The sequence below is a fragment of the Amblyraja radiata genome, chromosome 2 (assembly GCF_010909765.2).
Source record: "Amblyraja radiata isolate CabotCenter1 chromosome 2, sAmbRad1.1.pri, whole genome shotgun sequence".
In the NCBI taxonomy this organism is placed as follows: domain Eukaryota; kingdom Metazoa; phylum Chordata; class Chondrichthyes; order Rajiformes; family Rajidae; genus Amblyraja; species Amblyraja radiata.
In genome coordinates, this window is record NC_045957.1 from 27,407,295 (window position 1) to 27,430,128 (window position 22,834).

The window sequence follows — 22,834 nt, forward strand, 5'->3', positions numbered from 1 at the left end:
GCAGCAGGGACGTCTTTCTTTCTCCCCTCCCTCCCTCTCCCTGGGCAAACGCCATATTCCAGCGAAAGGTAGGGTGACGTTTGTTTTACCTTAAATACAACACGAAAGTGCTGGGGCAACTCAGTGGGAAGTCGTGAAGGAATTCCCTCCAAAGATGTTGCCTAACTCACACAGTTCGTCCAGCACGTTTGAGCTGTGAACTCATGATTTCCAGCATCTACAGTTCCTTGTGTGTGTGTCTCTCTCTCTCTTTCTTTTAACCTTGGCTGTAGTTTGGCAGGAGAGTGGGGAAGATGTAAGATAAATTGCATCTTGTTCACATTGGAGGCCCGAACACTTGCATGTACAGAACAATTAAAAAATATATAATTTGGTATCTCCCGCCTGCACTACTATTCAATGATAGATCAGTCATGATATTATCTCTTTACAATTCGCCCTCACTAACTCTATATAGTTTCATTTGCTACAAGTAACATTTCGCAAGTGCTGAATTCTGTTCATAAACTTAAAATGTAGTGGCCAGTCGGAGTCACAAGAGACTGCGGATTATGTAATTTAGAGAGAAATAAAGCGGACTATTGTAGGAATTCAGCATCTGTGACATCTCATCAGGACTGATTGGCTAGTTTTTTTTGCATTCTTGGGTACATGTTCGTCTATACGTTTGTAACATTGGATAGTTTTTCAAAATTATTTTCTGTTAGGATTGAGCAATGTTCTGAGATTTGGTTTGTTTAAAAACCACTGATGCAAACTGATGTAAATGCTCCCTTGAGTCACCACCCAATAATTGCCAATTCAGAGGCCACACTTTGGGAGGGGTTGGTGCTATTAGATTAAACCTTTATAACAATACTAAAAGCATAAACAATAATAAGTGTAATCTTATGAGTGGTATTCTTTAAAAAACTTTTCAGTTATTCAAAGTTCAATAGTTGGCAAAAAATACAATTTAAATATATTTAAAATAAAATCATAATTAAACTCAAAACAAATTTTAACTTTTAGTATAAATGTGTTCAAATGTTTCTGGTTTTACGTATTTCCTTTTTTTTCATTCTACCTCTTCCCTTGTTATCACCTATCCTTGTGCTTTAACTCTTTGCTATATTTTTTTAATTCATTACTTTTATCAAAAATCTTAATTTCACTGACTATAATTGATAAAACAGTTGTTTTTTTCAGGCAGACAGCTACATATTTCCACTGTCATAAAGAGAAAGAAGTGCTTACTGACATCCACGGACAGATAAAACGCTATCGAAGGATACGTCTCATATTCTTCGCTCTTCCACAACAGAGCAGATAGCTTTTCTTTGTTAGTTCTTAAATCAGTATTAATGCTGAATAATACCTTCTAAAGTTTCAGGAATACAGGCCTAGCCTACACAACTATCCACTATAGTCCCAAATCAATGTTGCTAATTTGCATTTTATGCCATTCCAAGATCATATTTCCTTCCTGGTTTATTTACTGGCACTGAACAGAATAATCTAGAAGAGAGTGCACGCATTAAACTTTAGAGCTGCATCCTTGATGTTAAGGAAATATCCATTTGATCTTTTGCCTTTCCACAAGGGGTTCAACAGTTAGATTCTTGCTCGTCCATAGTTCTTGTCTTCTTGGAAAAAAATCTGTGGTGTTTAATTAGAATCCAAAATGGATGACCCCACTTTCAATACTGAACTCCATTGTCATAGTTTTCACCACTCCTAATTTGCTAATGCCGTTTCTCAATTTTCTTTTTCCATCTACATTAATGCATAAGGGTGTTGATCCAAAATGTCACCTATCCATATTCTCTAGAGATGCTTGACCCGCTGAGTTACTTCAGCATTTTATCTTTCTTTTGTAAATCAGCATCTGCAGTTACTTGTTATTACAATATTTACTGTCAGCTTAATGTCATTAAAAGGTTTTATTGGTTTGGGAACAGCTCTACCCAAGTCTGCGAGAAATTGCAGTGAGTTGGGGATGTAGCCCAGTCCGTCACACAAACCAGGCTCTCCACCTCTGACACCATGAGCACTTCACGCTACCATGGAAACGCAGCCCACATAATCAGAGACTTGTCCCACCTTCTCCCTGCTCTCTTTGGGCAGATCCCCTCTGTTATCAGGATTCCGAATCGTCCTTCCGTAAACTAGGGTACTGTCCGATTCACCTCTACCCAAATGTGGACATTGGACTTTGTCTATGGAACTGGTGCGCTACAATGCTGAAAACTATGTTCTTCACTCTATATCTTCCCCTTTGCTCTACCCATTGTACTTGGGTTTGGCTTGATTACATTTAAGTAGTGTATTGTCTGAATTGATTAGATAGCATGCAAAACGAAGCTTTTCACTACATCAGTGCATAATATCATGGACAGTACCCAAGAAACCCAAAGTGACTTTCCTTTACTTGGGATCCATCTCTTATCCAAGGCTAACATTAGTGATAAAATTACAGGATGTGAACATCAATGCCCTCTACTAATCCAACATTTCAGAAGTAAACTTTCAATTACACTTGCATGCCTCGATCTATTCTCAAACAAGCATTACACTCTAAGTGCTATCCCCAGGAACATTTAAAGACTATCAATGCTGTTTGAGGAAGAATGCTCCAAAGTATATTGCCACATGTACAAAATTGTTGAAAACAGCAAAGTGATGTTGGTGTCAGACTGGCTTGTCACGTCTGGGGATCAGTATTAAATGTGGGGTCATCTCTCTGGCTTAAGTAGGTGATGTATAGGCAATGTTTTGGCTCGGGACCCTTCTTCAGACTGAAAGGTCAGAATGGGAAAGGGCGTTAAAATGGTCAACTAACAGTGGGAAATTGTCTAATAATCCAGTTACCGTGTTCGAGAGGCATTAGCAGCATAGACTCTTTGTACTTCCTGTTGGATGTGTTTATTGTACTGATGGTTATGTAAAGAATGAAGTGTTAATATGATCAACTGGAATTGGTTCCAGCCTAATGAATTGCCACGTATAAAATTGTTGAAAACAGTAAAGTAATCATGGGTGTAAGACTGGCTGTTAGAAACACTAATTAAGATCTCTGTTGTTCACACTTCCTCGCTCCAGTGAGGCTGTGCTAGCACGTTTCATTTTATCTTGCAAATAAGCATTAGTACATAGATTCTTTATTTATGTATCTTTTTTTCTCGGTTTCCCATTATTTTTTAAGATTGGTTGCTGATTAGGTCGATATGAAGGATAGATGTGACTGAAAAGTAGTGCCCTAAAATGCTGGGGAATATTTTGTGAAAAATCCGAGAAAATGACTGAATAAACTGGAGATGGTTGATTGCATTCTACTTTAAAAAAAATTATTCATTGGCATTCCTCTCGGTAGAACAAATTTTCATGATCATCAAACTAACTCAAACTGTTCTAGCAGTTGGATATTTCTATGGTATTATAGTATTAAGATGGCACGGTACAAAACAAACTACTTTTTGCATCATGTACTATCTATGATGTGATCACTACCATCAATTTGTCCCATTTAAAAATTGTATAAATTAAGTTATCTAGATATGTGACATTTTAACCTTTGAATTACTTTGTGCTAACCTTCATTTTTATAACTCTTTTATTCTCCCTTCTACCAAACAAAAAATGAGACTTATTTGACATAGCATCTATATCCTGCAAATGATGGCTTGGGTGTGGCTTGTGTGTGGCTTGAAGTTAAAAGGCATTACTTACTGCAAATGGGGGCGTGGGTGCATTGGCTTGAAGTTGAAAGGCACTACTTACTGCAAATTGTGGCTTGAAGTTGAAAGGCACTACTTACTGCAAATGGTTGCTTGGGAGCTTTGGTTTGAAGTTGAAAGGCACTACTTAATGCAAATGGTGGCTTGGTTGCTTTGGCTTGAAGTTGAAAGGCACTACTTCCTGCAAATGATGGCTTGGGTGTGGCTTGAAGTTGAAAGGCACTACTTACTGCAAATGGTGGCTTGGGTGCAATGGCTTGAAGTTAAAAGGCATTTCTTACTGCAAATTGTGGCTTGAAGTTGAAAGGCACTACTTACTGCAAATGGTGGCTTGGGAGCTTTGGCTTGAAGTTGAAAGGCACTACTTCCTGCAAATGATGGCTTGGGTGTGGCTTGAAGTTGAAAGGCACTACTTACTGCAAATGGTGGCTTGGGTGCAATGGCTTGAAGTTGAAAGGCACTACTTACTGCAAATTGTGGCTTGAAGTTGAAAGGCACTACTGCAAATGCACTTACTTCCTGTTTGCACTGTATATTGATTTTAGATAAAATGCTACCACTTACGGCTGTGATTTTTGGCCATCTTACTCAGCCCCTCTCCGCTGAGCAGGTGCAGAGAATTCTTCCCATCAATGAAAAATAAAAGTGTTATTAATATTTTTTTTAATGTTGAGAATCTCTCTCCTGTCAATCACGCCATGAAAGCCACACCTTTTCCTGTGAGGGGGGAGGGCTTATAAAACCCAGAAGTGTGGGTGTGGCTCGGTCTCTGCATGATGGGGGAGGGAGAGGTCACAACTCTGTCTGAGCTGTGAATCAACTGAACACACTGAATGTCTACTGAAGTGTGAGTTTGGTGTTTTGTGTGGTTTTATGGTGGTTTCACCCTGCATGAAATGGTATGAAGTTGAATTTGGTGGCCTTGCACCCTGCTTGAAATGGAATAAAACTGCACTTGAATTTGGTGGCCTTGCACCCTGCTTGAAAAGGAATTTCAAGGAATAGTCATGAGTCAACTGCCAGCCCACCAGCCGTGAGTGAGCTGCCAGCAGATCAGGCTTGAGGGACTGAGCTGCCACCCCAAGAACCCATACCTGCACTCCAGAAAGCCCCCCTACTGGCCACCAATATTGGAATTGGTGGAGAGGTGGAATATTGTGTCGGGGGACCAGCCCTCCCGTGTGAACATGGGACCCAACGGGTCCCACTTAGTCTAGTATCTATATTACTAAAAGTCTGTTCTTGACTGGCTTTGATTTGATTTGATTTGATTTTGATTTTATTAGGGACAGTGCATATTAATAAAACATTTGCATGTAATATGCAAGATTGTAGCCAGTGGCTAATTTCCATCTTTAGTCCCACACAAAAATAAACACATCCCAAACAAGGTAAAAAAACAAAAGACAAAAACAAACAATATGGTTTAGCCTGCAGTCATAACATAGAATAAATAACAAATACTCAACACAGTTTAAAGTCCCAAAGTCATTGTCTCTTCCCTCCTTGCTTTCCCTCTGCGCTGAGGCAATCCAAGCCTCCGATGTTATGACCCCGCCGGGTGATGGTAGGGAAGTCCCGCAGGCCGAATCCGAGCTCCGCAAACGGGCCGGTTCATACTCCGCGGCCCGGGGCGGTCGAAGCTGCCAAAGCTGCCGTCCTCCAGTCCAGCGGACGCAGCTGTAGTTGCGGGAGCTCCGGAAAACAGAACTCGAGCTCCCGATGATGTCGTCCACTGGCCCACTGGCCCGCGGCCGAGCCTCCGAGGCTCCAAAGTCGGGTCGGAAGTTGTGCCGCACCGCAACCACAGCCCCGAAGTCGGCCAGGCTCGCGTTGGTAAGTCCTGGCTCTGCTCCACAGCCTCGAGGTCGGTCGCAGTTGGAGGCCGCCAGCTCCGCGATAGGCCTCAGCGCAGACGGACACGGAGACGGGGGATACGGCCGGAAAAGTCGCATCCCCCCGAAGGAAGAGCCAAAAAACACACCACACCCACCCCCCCCACCGCAAACCGCAAAAACAGGACAAACATGCCATCTGTGCTACGATTTCCGAGAGAACGCCGCCATCTATGGCCGTCATTTTTGGCCACCTCGCTCAGAGCCCCCCTCTGCCATATGAGTGCGGAGGATTTTTTTCCGTCGATGAAAAATGAGAGAGATATTAATGTTTTTACAAAATTTCCCATTCTCTCTGCTGCCCCTGCTGGCGGCAGGGGAGGGACTATAAAACCAGGAAGTGTCGTGCCTCACTCAGTCTCTGCCAGACCCAGGAAGCGAGAGGGTCACGGCTCTCTGAGCTGCGAATAACACTGAATGCACGTCTACTCCACGGTGAGTCCCCTCGATGCAGCTGTAAAGTGGCTGCAGCCTTTTTTTTAAAGTTTGTGTTCACAAAATGAATTTTGGTTGTTGGGTGTCCCAAGCCCAATTGTTTGCCTCGCCTTTTTTAACAAGTTTGTGTTCACAAAATGAATTTTGGTTGTCGGGTGTCTGCAGCCCAATTGTTTACCTCGCCTTTTTTAACAAGTTTGTGTTCACAAAATGAATTTTGGTTGTCGGGTGTCTGCAGCCCAATTGTTTGCCTCGCCTTTTTAAACAAGTTTGTGTTCACAAAATGAATTTTGGTTGTCGGGTGTCTGAAGCCCAATTGTTTGCCTTGGCTTGGCTTTTAAAATCATTGCAACAGTTGGATGTCTATACTAGCCCTCTGGAAACCAGTACCTTCGGCCCGCAGCACCCATACTAGCGCAACAGACAGCTGGCGCCCCCCACTGGCGAGCAATATTGGAATTGGTGGAGAGGTGGAATATTGCGTTGGTCGACCCTGTGATGCTGGGACCCAACGGGTCCCACTTAGTCTAGTATTGTCTAAATGTTATAAACATGAACTGGGTCTCCTCCATTGCCAGTGAGGCTGCGCGCAAATTGGAGAAACAGCATCTTATATTTTGCTTAGGTAACTTATAACCCAGCAGTATGAATGATGGATTCTCCAATTTTAGGTATCTTCTACAAGCACCACCCTTACGTCCCTCTTTTCCTTCCCCCCCCCCCCACTCCCGCCCCCACCCCCCCAAAAGTTTGTTAACCAGCTCTGTTTGCAACAATGTATCCCTCTTAGTCACAGAGTGATACAGTGTGGAAACAGGCCCACCTTGCCCACACCGGCCAACAATGTCCCAGCTACACTAGTCCCACTTGCCTGCGCTTGGTCCATATCCCTCCAAACCTGTCCTATCCATGTATCTGTCTAACTGTTTCTTAAACAATGGGATAGTCCCAGCTTCTACTACCTCCTCTGGCAGCTTGTTCCAGACACCCACCACCCTTTGTGTGGAAAAAGTTATCCCTTGGATTCCTATTAAATCTTTTCCCCCTAACCTTGAACCTAAGTCCTCTGGTCCTCGATTCCCGTACTCTGGGCAAGATACTCTGTGCATCTACCTGATCTATTCCTCTCATGATTTTGTACACCTCTATAAGATCATCCCTCATCCTCCTGCACTCCATGGAATAGAGACCCAGCCTACTCAACCTCTCCCAAAAGCCCACACCCTCTATTCCTGGCAACATCCTCATAAATCTTTTCTGAACCCGTTTAAGCTTGACAATATCTTTCCTATAACATGGTGCCCAGAACTGAACAATATGCTAGGGTACACAAAATTGCTGGGGAAACTCAGCGGGTGCAGCAGCATCTATGGAGCGAAGGAAATAGGCGGCGTTTCGGGCCGAAACCCTTCTTCAGATGCTAGATGTGGTCTCACCAACATCTTATACAACTGCAACATGACCTCCAACCTTCTATACTCAATACTCTGACTGATGAAGGCCAAAGTGCCAAAAGCCTTTTTGACCACCTTTTCTACCTGCGACTTGACCTTCAAGGAAGCATGTACCTGTACTCCTAGACCCCCCTGTTCTACAACACTACTCAGAGGCCTACCATTTACTGTGTAGGTCCTGCCCTTGTTCGATGTACCAAAATGTAATATCACACTACTCTGTATTAAATTCCATCAACCAATCCTCAGCCCATCTGGCCAAATCGATCCAGATCCTCCTGCAATCTTTCACAATCATCTTCACTATCTGCAAGACCACTAACTTTTGTATCATCAGCAAACTTGCTAATCTTGCCCTGTATGTTCTCATCCAAATCATTGTCTCACACCTGTCTCTAGCCAACTATCAGCCTATCAGGGAACCTATGTAGGAAAGAACTGCAGATGCTGGTTTAAACTGAAGATAGACACAAAAAGCTGGAGTAACTCAGCGGGACCTGCAGCATCTCTGGAGAGAAGGAATAGGTGACGTTTCGGGTCGAGACCAGTCTGAAGAGGGTCTTGACCCGAAACATCACCCATTCCTTCTCTCCCGAGATGCTGCCTATCCCGCTGAATTACTCCCACTTTTGTGTCTATCAGGGAACCTGCTTGCCTGAGGTCACCTATTGACGGCCCTGATATGTCCTCGTTTTTACTTGCTTCCACCCCATTACCAAATCAGTCTGAAGCAGAGTCCTGAACCGCAACATCACCTATCCATCTTCTCCAGAGATGCTGACTGACCTGCTGTGTTACTCCAGTATTTTCTGTCTTATTTATGGCACATTGTCTGTTCTCTTAGAAATTATATCACGTGCAGTATTCTATCTTAAATGGTCCTTGAGCTTTGTTGGATGACATGATCTGATAAATACAGTTTTTCTTTCTTTTAGATGAAAAAGACATTCAATGGGCTTGATGCTATTTGAAGGATGAAATGCAATATACAATGCAGGGGTAAGTTCTGTCATTATTTTGATATGTCGGCTTTTCCCTATGTTTACATAATTTGTTTTTGGGTATCTAAAATTCAATTAATTATGTAAATAATATTTACTGGATTCTATTACGCTAATCGTATTACTTGTAGTGGACAAATTTACCAGCAGTTAAATGAGTCATGAAGGACTGAATTTGTTGTGACTAATGACAGAGTTGTGTCATTGCCTGCAAGTGAAGAGAAATAAACTTATGTAATTATTGTTTTTAAAAGTTTATTTACGTAAGTGTGTATAAACAAAAATATTGCTCCTTTGTTCAAGATCACAGTGCATTTCAGTGCTATTGCTACTTACTTTGAATATTAAATTGCTTTAATATTGAATGTGGTACAGGTATTTACATTTCACCTGATCCTACATTTTGCTAAAACACTTGCTAAACTATAGGAAAATAATATCTGAAGTTCAATTGCATATTTAATATATCCACAATGTACTTAGAATTGCAACATTTGAGGACAGGTAGCCCATTACAAAAGTATTAGTTATGTAACGGCTAATCTTAAATATCCCACAATCGATATTAAATCAATAAAAAAATTAATCACGCTACAGTAAAAAAATGTAATTGCACAGTGCTATATGGCGTTGACGTGTTTCTGTCCTCCCCTGAGCTACTCCAATTATTAATATGATTTTCTGCTTCTTATTCTGGGGTACTACTTCATCTCGAGTTTAGTTCCGTAAGCAGCAGAATGATTTGTCGAGACATGAGAGACTGCAGACGATGGATTCTTGAGTAAAACACAAATTAGCAAGTCGGGCAGTATCTGTGGAGGAAATGTACAGACGATGTTTCACAACTCTGAAGACAGGTCCTGACCCGAAACGTTGCATGTCCGTTCCCTCCACATTTGCTGCCTGACCTGAGTTCCTCCAAAAATAATTTGTTTCCCGAATCTAGTCTTGGTATTTTAGAAGGCATTTTCAATTGTGGGAAATACAACTTGTATTTACAGTGTACTCCCACATTACAGCAGCTTGCTCTTAATCTCAAATGTGCGCTTATGGGATTTATGTGGAAAAAATATACACAAAATATATAGAGAACTGAACTAGTTTACCAAGTACAGCTTGCCAATTCAGGAAGACTACAATAGATATGTCTGACAGGAATAATTCTATGTATACAGGAACTGAATAAATATTTAAACACAAATTTATTAGGTTTAATAATTTCTGCTGCGGCCAATGACACCCAGCAAGTTATTATCAAGAGGAATATTCCAAAACATCGGAAGGTGGTCTCTGACTTTAGTCTTTGCTTTGCTATGAGCACTAATGATATTGCTAACTTATTGTACTTATTTACTACCAAGTGCGATGAAGAATTCCAAAAGTATTATTTAGCAGGGAGTTACAAGATTTTGGCTGGGCAACAATGAAGCCCTGGCAATATTTCACATTTGGAATGATATGTGATTTAAAGGGGAATTTGAACATGATGGTTTTCCGTTTCATCTGCTGGCCTACTTCTTGGTGGAGGTTGAGAGCTGGAGGAATTGTTCCAGTGCGTGCTGTTGATACGAAACGCAAGACACTCAATGTGAGAAATGGGGGGGGTGGGGGAGAGGAGTGAATTTTTGAGCAGGTTAATGAGCGACTTGACTGCTAAAAGCAAAAGTGCGAAAGTAACTCAGCAGGTCAGGCAACAGCTGTGGAGGGAATGCGCGGGTGATGTTTCGGGTCAGGACCCTACTGCAGCCTGGCTTGCTTAGTTACTGCAGTACTTTGTGTTTTGCTCAATATTTTAGCATCAGCAATTCCTTTACTGATATTTTCTGTTATTTTAGCATTGATTTGTGTTTGCATTTGAGTGACGATTTAAGAATATGGGCTGCACAATTAACTTAAAAATAAATCAGTTTATGTTGAAATCCAAAATGAAAACATAAACTACTGAAAATACTTGGTAGATCAAGCACATCTGTGGTTTAAAAAAAAGTAGAATTAAAGTTTCTGGTTGGCATTGCATCTGATCAGTTCTGACCCAACTGATAGGATATTCCATTGATAGGAGCCAATAAACTAGTGTTAAAAGATACGGATTAACGTTAGCAGTGCTTGAAAACTGTTTGTGGTGTATATTATTGAGGTATGCAATATTTTGGCATGTTGTAATCGTTTAAGAAGACCTGAGATGAAAATCGTATCTGATTATTTGTCCGTTGCTTTTAAAGAAAGATTTCTAAAAGGATGCTGTGCTGATGATGTAACTTGTGCTTCTCTGAGATTGAAGTTGAGGATTATTGTAAGATGTATGTGAGGATGAGCTTTATTTTGAACTTGGTAGGAAAATGGATTACTATTTTGCTGCACCGTTTTAGTACAAAATGTTATCTTTGACATTAGAAGTATGTTAAAATATAAGAAGCATAGTCAGAATCTTTTCCTCATGTTAGAAATATCAAAAACCAGATGACATAAATTTAAGATGCGATGAAGAAGTTTTATAGGGGGTTTGAGGGGAAAGGTTTTACATTGATAACTGGAACTTGATGTTATAGGATATGATGGGATTGGATACAAACACTACTTGTCAGAGACATTTAGATAGGCACCTTAATTGGCAAGATATAGAAAGACAGAGCTAATGTAGATTAATGAGATCACTAGAGATGGCGAGAAAGGTCGGCATGGACGTGACGGTCCAAAGGGTCCATTTCTGTTCTGCACAGTTCTGAATGATTAACCTATCACTTAGTGAGTGTTACACATTAGGAGGTGAAATACGGGTGGTTGGAAATTGTTCAGTATCTTAGATCTTTGCATGTTCTTTGTGAGCTCACCCCCCCCCCCCCCCTCCCCCTTGCAACACTCAGAAAGCAGCCATTTTGGTCATTTTGACAACATTTATATTGTTCCTCAAGTGGGACATGGCGATCTCGATGCAAGGAAGTGAAGGGGTAATTGTGGGAGGTGACACCACCAGTTTCCCTTCAGCCGGCGCCGTTGGGAAGATGAGAGTGCTGTTGGAGGTCCTACAGCAGCCGGGTGAGCGATTGCAGCAGCAGGGTGGCACGGTGATTGTTTTATAGTCCCAGAGACCCGGGTTCGATCCTAACTAAGTGTGCTGTCTGTATGGAGTTTGTACAGAGTTTGCGCGTTCTCCCCGTGACCTGCCCGTTCTCCCCGTGGCCTCTCTCCACTGGCTCCCTGTGCGGTTCCGTATAAACTTCAAGATTCTCCTCCATGTCTACAAAGCCCTCAATGGGCTTGCCCCCACCTACATAAAAAGTCTTCTCACCCACCACTCCACCTCCAGGCCCCTCAGATCGGCCGACTTGGGGCTGCTGAATATCCCGCGGTCTAGGCATAAGCTCAGGGGCGACCGCGCCTTTGCGGTTGCAGCCCCTAGGCTGTGGAACAGCATCCCGTTTCCCATCAGAACTGCCCCCTCCATCGACTCTTTTAAGTCAAGACTAAAGACTTATCTATACTCCCAAGCCTTTCCTGACGTCCTCTGAGTGAGGGCTACATGTATATATGTATGTAGTTTGTTTTGTTGTGCTATTCTTATAACAAATGTAAAGCACTTTGGCCAACGAGAGTTGTTTTTTAAATGTGCTATATAAATAAATGTGACTTGACTTGACTTGACCTGCGTGGGTTTTCTCTGGGTGCTCCTGTCTCATCCCACACTGCAAAGACATATAGGTTTGGAGGGTAATTTGTGTGTAGGATAGTGTTAGTGTGCAGGGATCACTGGTCGGCATGGACCTGGTGGGCCGAAGGGCCTGATTCCACGCTGTATCTCTAAACACTGTATAAAACGAAAACTCTTTGCATACTGTCTCAGTAGAGGATCTACAATAATCTATTCCAACTATTCCACCCATTCACTTGGGCATGATTGTACTATTGCACTGTCTGATTCGACTGGATAGCATGGAAAGCAAAAGTTTTTTTACTGTTTCTTGGTGCACATGATAATAATAAACTAAAATTAAATGATTAAACAAAATTGAATTTCAAAAACAGGTTGACAGTCCATACAGTGACCTATATCGGGATAAAGATGGTTTAGCCTTTGTTCTTGTATGGGTAATGATGAGACCTGGATGTTTTGTATTTCATTGCTTTGTCTCATTTTCAGAATGCTCAAGAATTTTTATTTCTGTGAAGATATAGTCAACTTTGATCTATCAGAATGCCCTTAACTTTACAGATTAACTGCTTTTCATTTTTGTTTGGTCTGAGTTTCTGTGTATTAGTTGCTCCTTTTGTAAATCTCATGATAATGAATTGAAACAGTTTCAAGGTCTTTCAAACTTCTGTTTCTATCTATGTGCAGTAAACTTGTTATTACGGATCTCTTTGCAATGGATCTCGGTTATAGCAGACTGCACTTTTAGAACACAGGCTGCTAGTTACACTGCGGAAGCCATTGAAATTAACAAGCTATTGAAATTGACAATCAACACTTGACTCGATTGAACAATGTAACAAACAGCCTTTAATAATAATAATAATAATACATTTTATTTATGGGCGCCTTTCAAGAGTCTCAAGGACACCTTACAAAAATTTAGCAGGTAGAGGAAAAACATGTAAGGGGAATGAAATAAATAGTAGAGACATGACTAGTGCACAAAGTAAAGACAGAATACAATTCATAACACAATATGAGGCAATTAGTGCACAGATGAAAAGGGAGGGGGACGTGGGGCTAAGGATAGGCAGAGGTGAAGAGATGGGTCTTGAGGCGGAACTGGAAGATGGTGAGGGACACGGAATAGCGGATCAGTTGGGGGAGGGAGTTCCAGAGCCTGGGAGCTGCCCTGGAGAAGGCTCTGTCCCCAAAACTGCGGAGGTTGGACTTGTGGATGGAGAGGAGACCGGCTGATGTGGATCTGAGGGACCGTGAGGGTTGGTAGGGGGAGAGGAGGTCAGTGAGATATGGGGGGGCCAGATGGTGGAGGGTTTTGTAGGTGAGGATCAGGATTTTGTAGGTGATCCGGTGGGAGATGGGAAGCCAGTGAAGTTGTTTGAGGACTGGAGTGATGTGATGCCAGGATTTGGTGTGGGTGATGAGTCGGGCGGCTGCGTTCTGGACCAGTTGGAGTCGGTTGATGTAGGTGGAACTGATGCCAAGGAGAAGTGAGTTGCAATAGTCCAGTCGGGAGGAGATGAAGGCATGGATGAGTCTTTCAGCAGCGGGAGGTGTGAGAGAGGGTCTGAGTTTGGCGATGTTGCGGAGATGAAAGAAGGAGGTTTTAACTTTAGTATTTTAACTTAATGTAAATACATTTTTAGCTGTTAATGAACTTTGTACATTCAGCAGGTTTGGCAGGTTAGTGTCTTTGGAAGGTGATGCGGAGTTAATATTTAAGGTCGATGTCCTTTCACACTGAAGTCATGACTACTCTGATTGTAATTTCACTTGCACATTTTAGACATCCTGCAGTCCTTCTTTCACTTCGTTGCTTATCATGAATTACCTCACCCCTAAAAATATTTTTTTAAACTGCTTTGGAACCCTTTGAGGAAGAGAGCTCAAAAGAATCATAAACCTCTAGGAAAAGAACTTGTTTTATCCGTGCTAAATGTAGAAGCATAGACATATAAAATAGGTGCAGGAATTTGCCATTCGGCCCTTTGAGCCAGTACTGCCATTCAATATGATCATGGCACGCCCAGGAATTTGAAGTTATTGCCCTCTCCACCATTGTCCCATTGATATGAACAGGATTGTGGGTCCTCATCCTTCCCCTACCAAAGTCCACAATCAGTTCCTTGGTCTTACTGATGTTGAGAGCCAGGTTGTTGTGCTCTCGTTGAAATGTATAGCTGCCTGAAAATGCAAACACAGGTAGACAGAGTAGGCAATGGTAGAGTTGCTGCCTGACAGCGTCAGAGCCCTGGGTGTAACCCTGACAATGGGTGCTGTCTGCATGGAGTTTGTATGTTCTCCCTGTGACCACGAGGGTTTTCTCCAGGTGCTTGGTTTCCTCCCACACTCCCAAGATGTGCCGGTTTCCAGGTTAATTGGTTTCGGTAAGTTGTAAAAATTGTCCTTAGTGTGTTTAGGTTAGTGTATGGGATGATCACTGGTCAGCACGGTCTCGGTGGGCCGAAGGGTCTGTTTCCACACTGAATCGTTAAAAATAGTTCTCTCACCAGCCACAGCTTTGAAGGTATTAGCATGAAATCCATCAGGAACTGGAGACTTTTCGGCCTGCTGCTCCAATAATTTATTCACCACCACTTCTGTGGTCCTTGTAATTTTCTGGAGTTCCTCCCTCTTCTGCAGTTGTTTATTTCTGCAATGTTATCTGCACCTTCCATGGTAATTCATCTACTACCAACTCCTTGTTTCCATTATTACTTCCGCAGACTTGTTTTCTATCGGACCACTGTACTTTATAAACTTGTCTTTAAATATCAACAGAAGCACCTACTGTCCAAATTTGTTTCATACTTGCAACTAGCTATCACGTATTCCAATTTTCCCATAGTTTTTTTTCATATTTTATTCTGCACAATCTTCTAACCTTTGCACAAATGTATCCTTTCTCTTTAAATTTTATACCACCGAACCTTTTAGGTTAACTGTGTATGGTTAATCCTCCCCTGTTCTTTTTATGTTGGACTGTACAAATTCTCTGTTTTCTGAAAGATCCCTAAAAATATCTGCCAGAGCATATTAATTCACTATATTCCAGTTTCAGCCATGATCATATTGACTGGCGGTGCAGGCTCGAAGGGCCGAATGGCCTACTCCTGCACCTAATTTCTATGTTTCTATGTTTCATTTAGCTGTGTTCACGAATATGAGCTCTGCTTTCATAATTCCCATTATTGAAGTTGAATCTACTGGTCTTGATGTGCCCTTCTCTCCCCCAAGCAAATATAAAATCCAATTGTATGATTGCTGCTGTCACAGGGCACCCTTGCAATGACAAAAAACCACAATCGATCAATCAATCAATCAATAAATTCTGAGCGGCACACTGGTGCAGCTGATAAAGCTGCTGCCTCACAGAGCCTGAGACCCGTGTTCGAACCTGACCTCAGGTGCTGTCTGTATGGAGTTTGCATGTTCTTCCTGTGAGTGTATGTGTTTCCTCCAGGTGCTGCAGTTTCCTGCCACATGCCAAAGGCGTGCAGGTTTGTAGGTTAATTGGCCTCTTGTAAATTGCCCCTAGTGTGCAAGGAGTGGACGAGTAGGTTAGACAACAGAACTAGTGTGAACTAGCGATTGATGGACAGTATAGACTTTGTGGGCCGAATAACCTGTTTCCATGCTGTATCTCTAAAGTAAATTTCATGTTGTTGCATGTTGCCAAATCTAGAATATCCTGTTCTGTGTTTGGTTCCAGAAATTACTCTTTTGGGAAACTGATCTTGATGTTTGTTTTATTAAGCAGCAAACTGGAGAACACATGGACACTTGAATTCTTTGGGGAGGAAATATGTTACATAATGCTGGAAAAAAATAGAATAGATTTTTTTTTAGGCAAACATCTCTGATATCCATGCATACTTTGCTATAAAATTCATCCAGTCATCTTAATGATCTGGATGAGGGAATTGAAGGCAATATCTCCAAGTTTGCGGATGACACTAAGCTGGGGGGCAGTGTTAGCTGTGAGGATGATGCTAGGAGACTGCAAGGTGACTTGGATAGGCTGGGTGAGTGGGCAAATGTTTGGCAGATGCAGTATAATGTGGATAAATGTGAGGTTATCCATTTTGGTGGCAAAAACAGGAAAGCAGACTATTATCTAAATGGTGGCCGACTAGGAAAAGGGGAGATGCAGCGAGACCTGGGTGTCATGGTACACCAGTCATTGAAAGTGGGCATGCAGGTGCAGCAGGCAGTGAAGAAAGCGAATGGTATGTTAGCTTTCATAGCAAAAGGATTTGAGTATAGGAGCAGGGAGGTTCTACTGCAGTTGTACAGGGTCTTGGTGAGACCACACCTGGAGTATTGCATACAGTTTTGGTCTCCAAATCTGAGGAAGGACATTATTGCCATAGAGGGAGTGCAGAGAAGGTTCACCAGACTGATTCCTGGGATGTCAGGACTGTCTTATGAAGAAAGACTGGATAGACTTGGTTTATACTCTCTAGAATTTAGGAGAGTGAGAGGGGATCTTATAGAAACTTACAAAATTCTTAAGGGGTTGGACAGGCTAGATGCAGGAAGATTGCTCCCGATGTTGGGGAATTCCAGGACAAGGGGTCACAGCTTAAGGATAAGGGGGAAATCCTTTAAAACCGAGATGAGAAGACATTTTTTCACACAGAGTGGTGAATCTCTGGAACTCTCTGCCACAGAGGGTATTCGAGGCCAGTTAATTGGCTATATTTAAGAGGGAGTTAGATGTGGCCCTTGTGGCTAAGGGGATCAGAGGGTATGGAGAGAAGGCAGGTACAGGATACTGAGTTGGATGATCAGCCATGATCATATTGAATGGCGGTGCAGGCTCGAAGGGCCGAATGGCCTACTCCTGCACCTAATTTCTATGTTTCTATCTACTTAAAGTTAGTTGTACTTACTGCTTGGAAACATCTATTTGGTAGATTATTTCATGACATTGGATAAACGTTCTACCTAGCTTCCTTTCTTTTTTGTTTAAATAACATGTAAAAAGTTTCAAATTATTGTTCCTTTTGCTGATGCCTACAACAAATTTCCCTTTTGGTTTTTGGTATTGTATTTTCTTTAATATATTTGGATAGCTATATCAATAGGAAGTGTTAGAGGGCCAAATATGGGCATATAGGACTAAACCAGAATGCCAACTTGGCATGGACAGCGTGGTCTGAAGGGCTCATTTCCATTCTACATATCTCTATAACTATGAATTTAAAGTCTGTTTTCCAAAGAAGCCTTAATTTCATAAGTTCTCCTGAACCATTATGGGTAAATATCCTTTTATGAGATACAGCCAGATTCATTTTTCAATTGTTTCTTCCTAAACAATCATCTGTTACATTCAGGGTCTCATCAGCACAGTAATCACATATTAACAAGTTGACAATAGCTGATTGCAACAACTTGAAACCTGACTGCCTCAAGGCAGCACCACCTTAAAAATTGCTAATTGAAATTCCAGATAAATGGAGTAGCTTGATAAGAGATGTCTGTTCTCTCAGACATTCTGATAATTGTAAGGGTAATGAAAATGGTTCTGCATTGTCTAATAATCGAGGCCAGTGTAGCTTTGTCTCAAGGCGATAACAGATACAACTATCTGCAGTTGAAAGATCAAACCCAAGTCCTGGTTTTATTAAGGTATAAAACTGCAGCCGTTTTTGTTCTGATTTTAGTATTGAAGGAAAAAATAGTTGTATGAAGAATATGTCTACTGCTTTGTCAATGGTACATCTGTATTTCTATTTATGAATAGATTCATTTTGCAGCAGCAAGTTAACACTCAATTTCTATGCTCTATTCCTCACAGATAGGCCTTTATATTCAGTAGAATCTGTGCTTGTAATGTTTCCACAATGTCATTGATACATTTAAAGACACAGTGCTGGAGTAACTCAGCGGGTCAGGCAGCAATAGGTTGAAACGGGTTGGGGGGCTTTTTGATAGTCAGATGGTGGACAAAGGCCAGAGATGAAAAGATAAAAGAAGTGTGACAAAAAAGAGTTGCGAATTGTGAAGATAGAGGGATAAATGTAGTTGGAGGAGGAGGGGAGAAATGGGTGTGCAGGTGGGGCACAAAGGACGGAGGGGGTGGGGAAAAGGGAGCGGGAGAGGAATTTCTTTGCCACCTAAAATTGGATGTCCATACCGTTGGATTGTAAGTTACCCAAGTGGTAACTGTCCTGGACCTGCTCCACGGCCAGAGTGAGGCTACATATTAATTGGAGGTACAAACATCTCGTATTCTAATTTTAGGTAACTTTACAAAACCCTCCGCCTCTCTCCCCCCCCCCAAATCCTCCCCTGTACTCCACCTGGACGCACTTATCTCTCACCTCCCCTTCCACCTGAATTTCTTCCTCTAATTTCACAATTTGCAACTCTTCAATCCCTTTCTCACAACTTCTGTCTTTTCATCTCTGGCCTTTGTCTTCCATCGGCCTATCAAAATCCCCCCACACCTGTATCAACCTATTACCTATCAGGCTTTGTCCTGGCCTTCGTCTCTTCCAGCTTTCATTCCACCCAACAATCAGTCCGAAGAAGGATCCCAACCCAAAAGTTCCAGAGCGATGCTGCCTGGTCTGCTGAGTTACTCCACCACCTTGTCTTTTTTATTATAAACAGCATCTGCAGTTCCTTGTTACTTCATTCGTGCATTTGTTTTATTCAGCTGTATTTTCAAACAAAGGATTTTATCCACTTCTTGGCACCTATTCTATGTGCTATAGATTGGTTTAATTTAGAGATACAGCATGGTAATAGGCCCTTCGGCCCACTGAGACCGCGCCGACCAGCGATTCCTGTACACTCGGACTATCCTAAACATTAGGAATAATTTACAATTCTTAGCAAAGCCAATTAACCTACAAACCTTTACGTCTTTGGAGTGTTGGAGGAAACTGGAGCACCCGGGGAAAACCCACACAGTCACAGGGAGAACGTACAACTCCGCACAGACCGCACCCGTAGTCAGGATCAAACCTGGGTCTATGGCACTGTAACTCTATCGCTGCACCACCAGGCCGCCCTAGTGACTCAAGCAGCATCTGTGTTGGGAAACAGACAGGGACCAGCAGTCTGATTTATTTTATTTTTTCTCAAAGTTCCAGCAAATGCAGACTCTTGTTTCTGCATTTAATTACCTTGGCTTTCTTTGAGGCAATGTAGAGAATTAGAGGCTGAAAGGAAGAATGATATCAATATGAAGTAAGGTACAGAATTACCAATATCCACCTGAGTAAAATAGACTTGGATAGGAAAAAATATTAAACAGAATTTGAATTTATATCGTGCCCAAAATTGTATTAATATATGTGGTGCCCAGAATTGTTTACAATACTCCAAGTGAAGTCTAATCAAGATTTTGTTTAGCCATAGCAAAAGCGATTGGAGTAAAGTGCTCCCTTCCCCTTTATTCCAACCTTGAGAAATGTATCGGCATTCCATAGAAATGCTTTGATTATTCAGTGTTATTTTTATACCTCTGTGGCTTCTGTCTTTTTACCATTCAATAAGTAGAAATTTGAGTGCAAACTAGATGACCTCGCGTAAGCCTACATTAGAATTCATTTGCCACAGATTTGCTCATTTGTTTAATCATATCTCTTAGATATTGGATATTTCAAATTTCCTAGAACAGTTCGGAACTTAAGAGATATCAGACTGCACTCACTTTTTTTAAGAGACATTGATTCGTAGTCACATCAATTATTATATTGTGAAAAGCTTAGTTAAGCTGTGAAATATTTGTGCAAAGGTTAATGTGAAAATACAATAATTTCATAAAAAGGTAGTTAAGAGTTGGAAAATTAACAGGATAGTGGTTCATTGTCAAAATAACAACCTGCATTGTTTAGATATTTAGATAATGTCAAGGTGATGGAAATTGGAACATGGAATCAGGCACTGCAATTCAATTAATTAATGTTCGTTATAATAATATTTATCTTTAATCTGTGTAATTGATCAATTAGTGGATAGTACAGAAGCTAACAAAATTGTACAATTGATCCCCGCGGCATTCATTACACTTTCTAATGCTCGACAAAAATGCAATCTGAATGCCGTTTTTTTATGGTAATTGGGGTTATATAGGTTCCCTTTTACGAAGATAGATTGAGTAGCATCTTTTTCATTCTTTTGAGTTATAACCCAGGTTTTCAAGGAAAATGGAATTCTGTCTCCTTATATCTCGAGTTTTACAGCGCATGACAGGTATAATTTGAAATTACAAACATAATTTACCTGGCAGTCATAGCTTGAAAGCTGTCAGCAGAAGTTTTTGGTCAGTTTAATTAATCTAACAATGGCTGGTGCACTGTGTAATTTTCTCCACTGTCACTTTCATCTTGATTTAAAGAGGTTATTTTCAATGGTGTCGCTTTCTGTTGATTTAGTGATGGAAAAAGCTAATTTGACTGGGATGTAGGATAATGACACTGGTTATACATGCGAGTGATGCCATTATATTTAAATTGCCCGGCAACTAAAAGATCCCAGTTTCCTTCTTGTTTTTGAATATAGAAATTAAACAAACTATAAGTGTACTGAGTCAAGCCAAGTGGGTTTAAACCGAAGATAGACACAAAAATCTGGAGTAACAGTGGGACGGGCAGTATCACTGGAGAGAAAGAATGTGTGACTTTTCGGGACTATACTTTGGCTCAAAAAATTATTACGTTTTGCTGTGAGCAGTGATTGAGACCAATTTCAATTTTATCGCACCCTGTTTTTAAATAGAAAGACCAAGTAGATGGGAGGGAATTAGCCATCCTATGGATTTAAATCATTAAACATTAAACATTGTTGCCAGCAATGGGTTGAGGCATCGTTAGATTCTGGTGATAAGCAGCGGTGCCATTATTTGTACAATGACATTATGATCTTGATTGTTACAGTGACATTCTCAATCTATGTTTTCTTCTTAGATTGGGACTATGCTATTTCCAGCCATTTTGTTTTCTATGGTCTCCATATGTCTTGAGTTGTAAAGGTTTTCTGTATTTCATCATCTTGCTACTGTAGATTTTAACATGATTAGGCGGCTGTGGAAACCTATTGCTAAATTTAATTCCCCAAATGATTGCAACCGAATTCTTTAAGGTGCTGTTGCAAATCCACGAGGATTAAGTAACCCATTAAGGTTCCTGCACCTTCTATGTGGCAAGTTGTTGCCTTACAGCACCAGAAAGCCGGGATCAATCCTGATTATGGGTGTTGTCTGTATGGAGTTTATATATTCTCCCATTGACCGTGTGAGTTTTCTCTGGGTGCTCTGGTTTTCTCCAACACTCCAAAGATGTACAGGTTTATAGGTTAATTGGCTTTTGTAAATTGTCCCCAGTGTGTAGGATTGAACTAGTGTACAGAGTGAACGCTAGTTGGTGCTGACTCGGGCAGTTTCCACGCTGTATCTCTAAAGTCTAAAGATGTCACTTAACCTGCACTCACCCAGTTGACATCTGGAGGTTCACACCCAATAACTCCAAAATGAGATCTGCCACCTTAATTTGTGGACGAGTCATAACCGTCTCCATAACTTAACTATTTTAAAACTCATAGAATTATGGTCACTGGTCCTTTAGTGACCACATTCCCTAAGAGAAGATCATGTGTTGCGTCCTATTTATATTGGTTAACAAATTCCTCACCATCTGTCTTCTGCATACTGGGTGACCCAGTTAATATTAGGAACATTGAAAGCTCCCATTAATGCTACACCATAATTCTTACAACTATCTGCAATTTCCCTGCATATCAAATCCTCTAATCCCTTCTGACTATGGAGGTGTGGGGGGTGGGACTACTCCATAATAGTCTAATTCCCTCTGACTATTGGGGGAACTATCACTGAGGGGAATGGCCACAGGAGAATCCTATGTTGAGTGCCTGCTCCACTCCACCTTTCCTCATGGTCATTCAGTCACCTGCTGCCTGCACTTTAGGTTTGACCACTCGATTAAAACTTTGATTAGTATGTCCAAATGTTTGTTTTAGTGTGTCTTGTGTGGGGGGTGGTGAGGGGGGAATAAGGGGGAAACCACATTCAGTCGCCTCCGCCACGGAGAGGCGACTTTTTCGATGTCGCCTCCCTCGCGGCCTAACACCAAGGATTGGTGCGGCTTTTCCCGATCGCTGGCCCGCAGACTGTTCAGCCTGAAGCCGCGGTCTGCGGAGTTTCTAGCCGCGGGCGCGGTGTCCGGAGCCTGGGATCCCTCGTTGGGGATCCCCAGAGGAGAAGAGCTCCGACCCACGGCCTTCAACATCTTGAAGCCGCGATCTGCGGAGTTTCTAGCCGCGGACGCGGCGTGGACTTGCCACCCGGAGCGGGATCCCTCGCCGGGGATCCCTGGAGAAGAGCTCCGACCGCCGGCCTGTGGCCTACTTCATCTTGAAGCCGCGGTCTCCGGAAGGAAAGCACCGATTCGGGACTTACCTTCCAGAAGAGAGGGCCTGTACATCTGGCCGCCCGCAGCGGCGACTGCGGAAGTTCATGTCCCCGACCACGGGGGAACAATGGAGGAGGACTGACTGTACTTTGTGCCTTCCACCACAGTGAAGAATGCTGTGGTGGATGCTTGGGTTAAATTTTATTGTGTATTGTATGTTCTTTTTTATTGCACCGCTGCTGGCAAATTAATTTCACTGCACTTTATTGTGTATGTGAGGAATAAATCTAATTGAT

General features: G+C 41.9%; 1 protein-coding gene across 2 annotated transcripts in view; it reads left to right on the top strand.

The window, feature by feature from the left end:
• The window catches only part of galnt11 (polypeptide N-acetylgalactosaminyltransferase 11), a 93,336-nt gene that overhangs the window by 203 nt on the left and 70,299 nt on the right, over positions 1–22,834 (top strand). The window contains exons 1-2 of one of the 2 annotated variants that reach the window (XM_033043929.1): positions 3–68; positions 8,436–8,499. The gene's annotated coding sequence lies outside the window, so the exon portion shown is untranslated. Of the gene's footprint in view, positions 1–2; positions 69–8,435; positions 8,500–22,834 lie in introns of those variants that run through there. The other variant, XM_033043939.1, reaches the window with a different exon arrangement.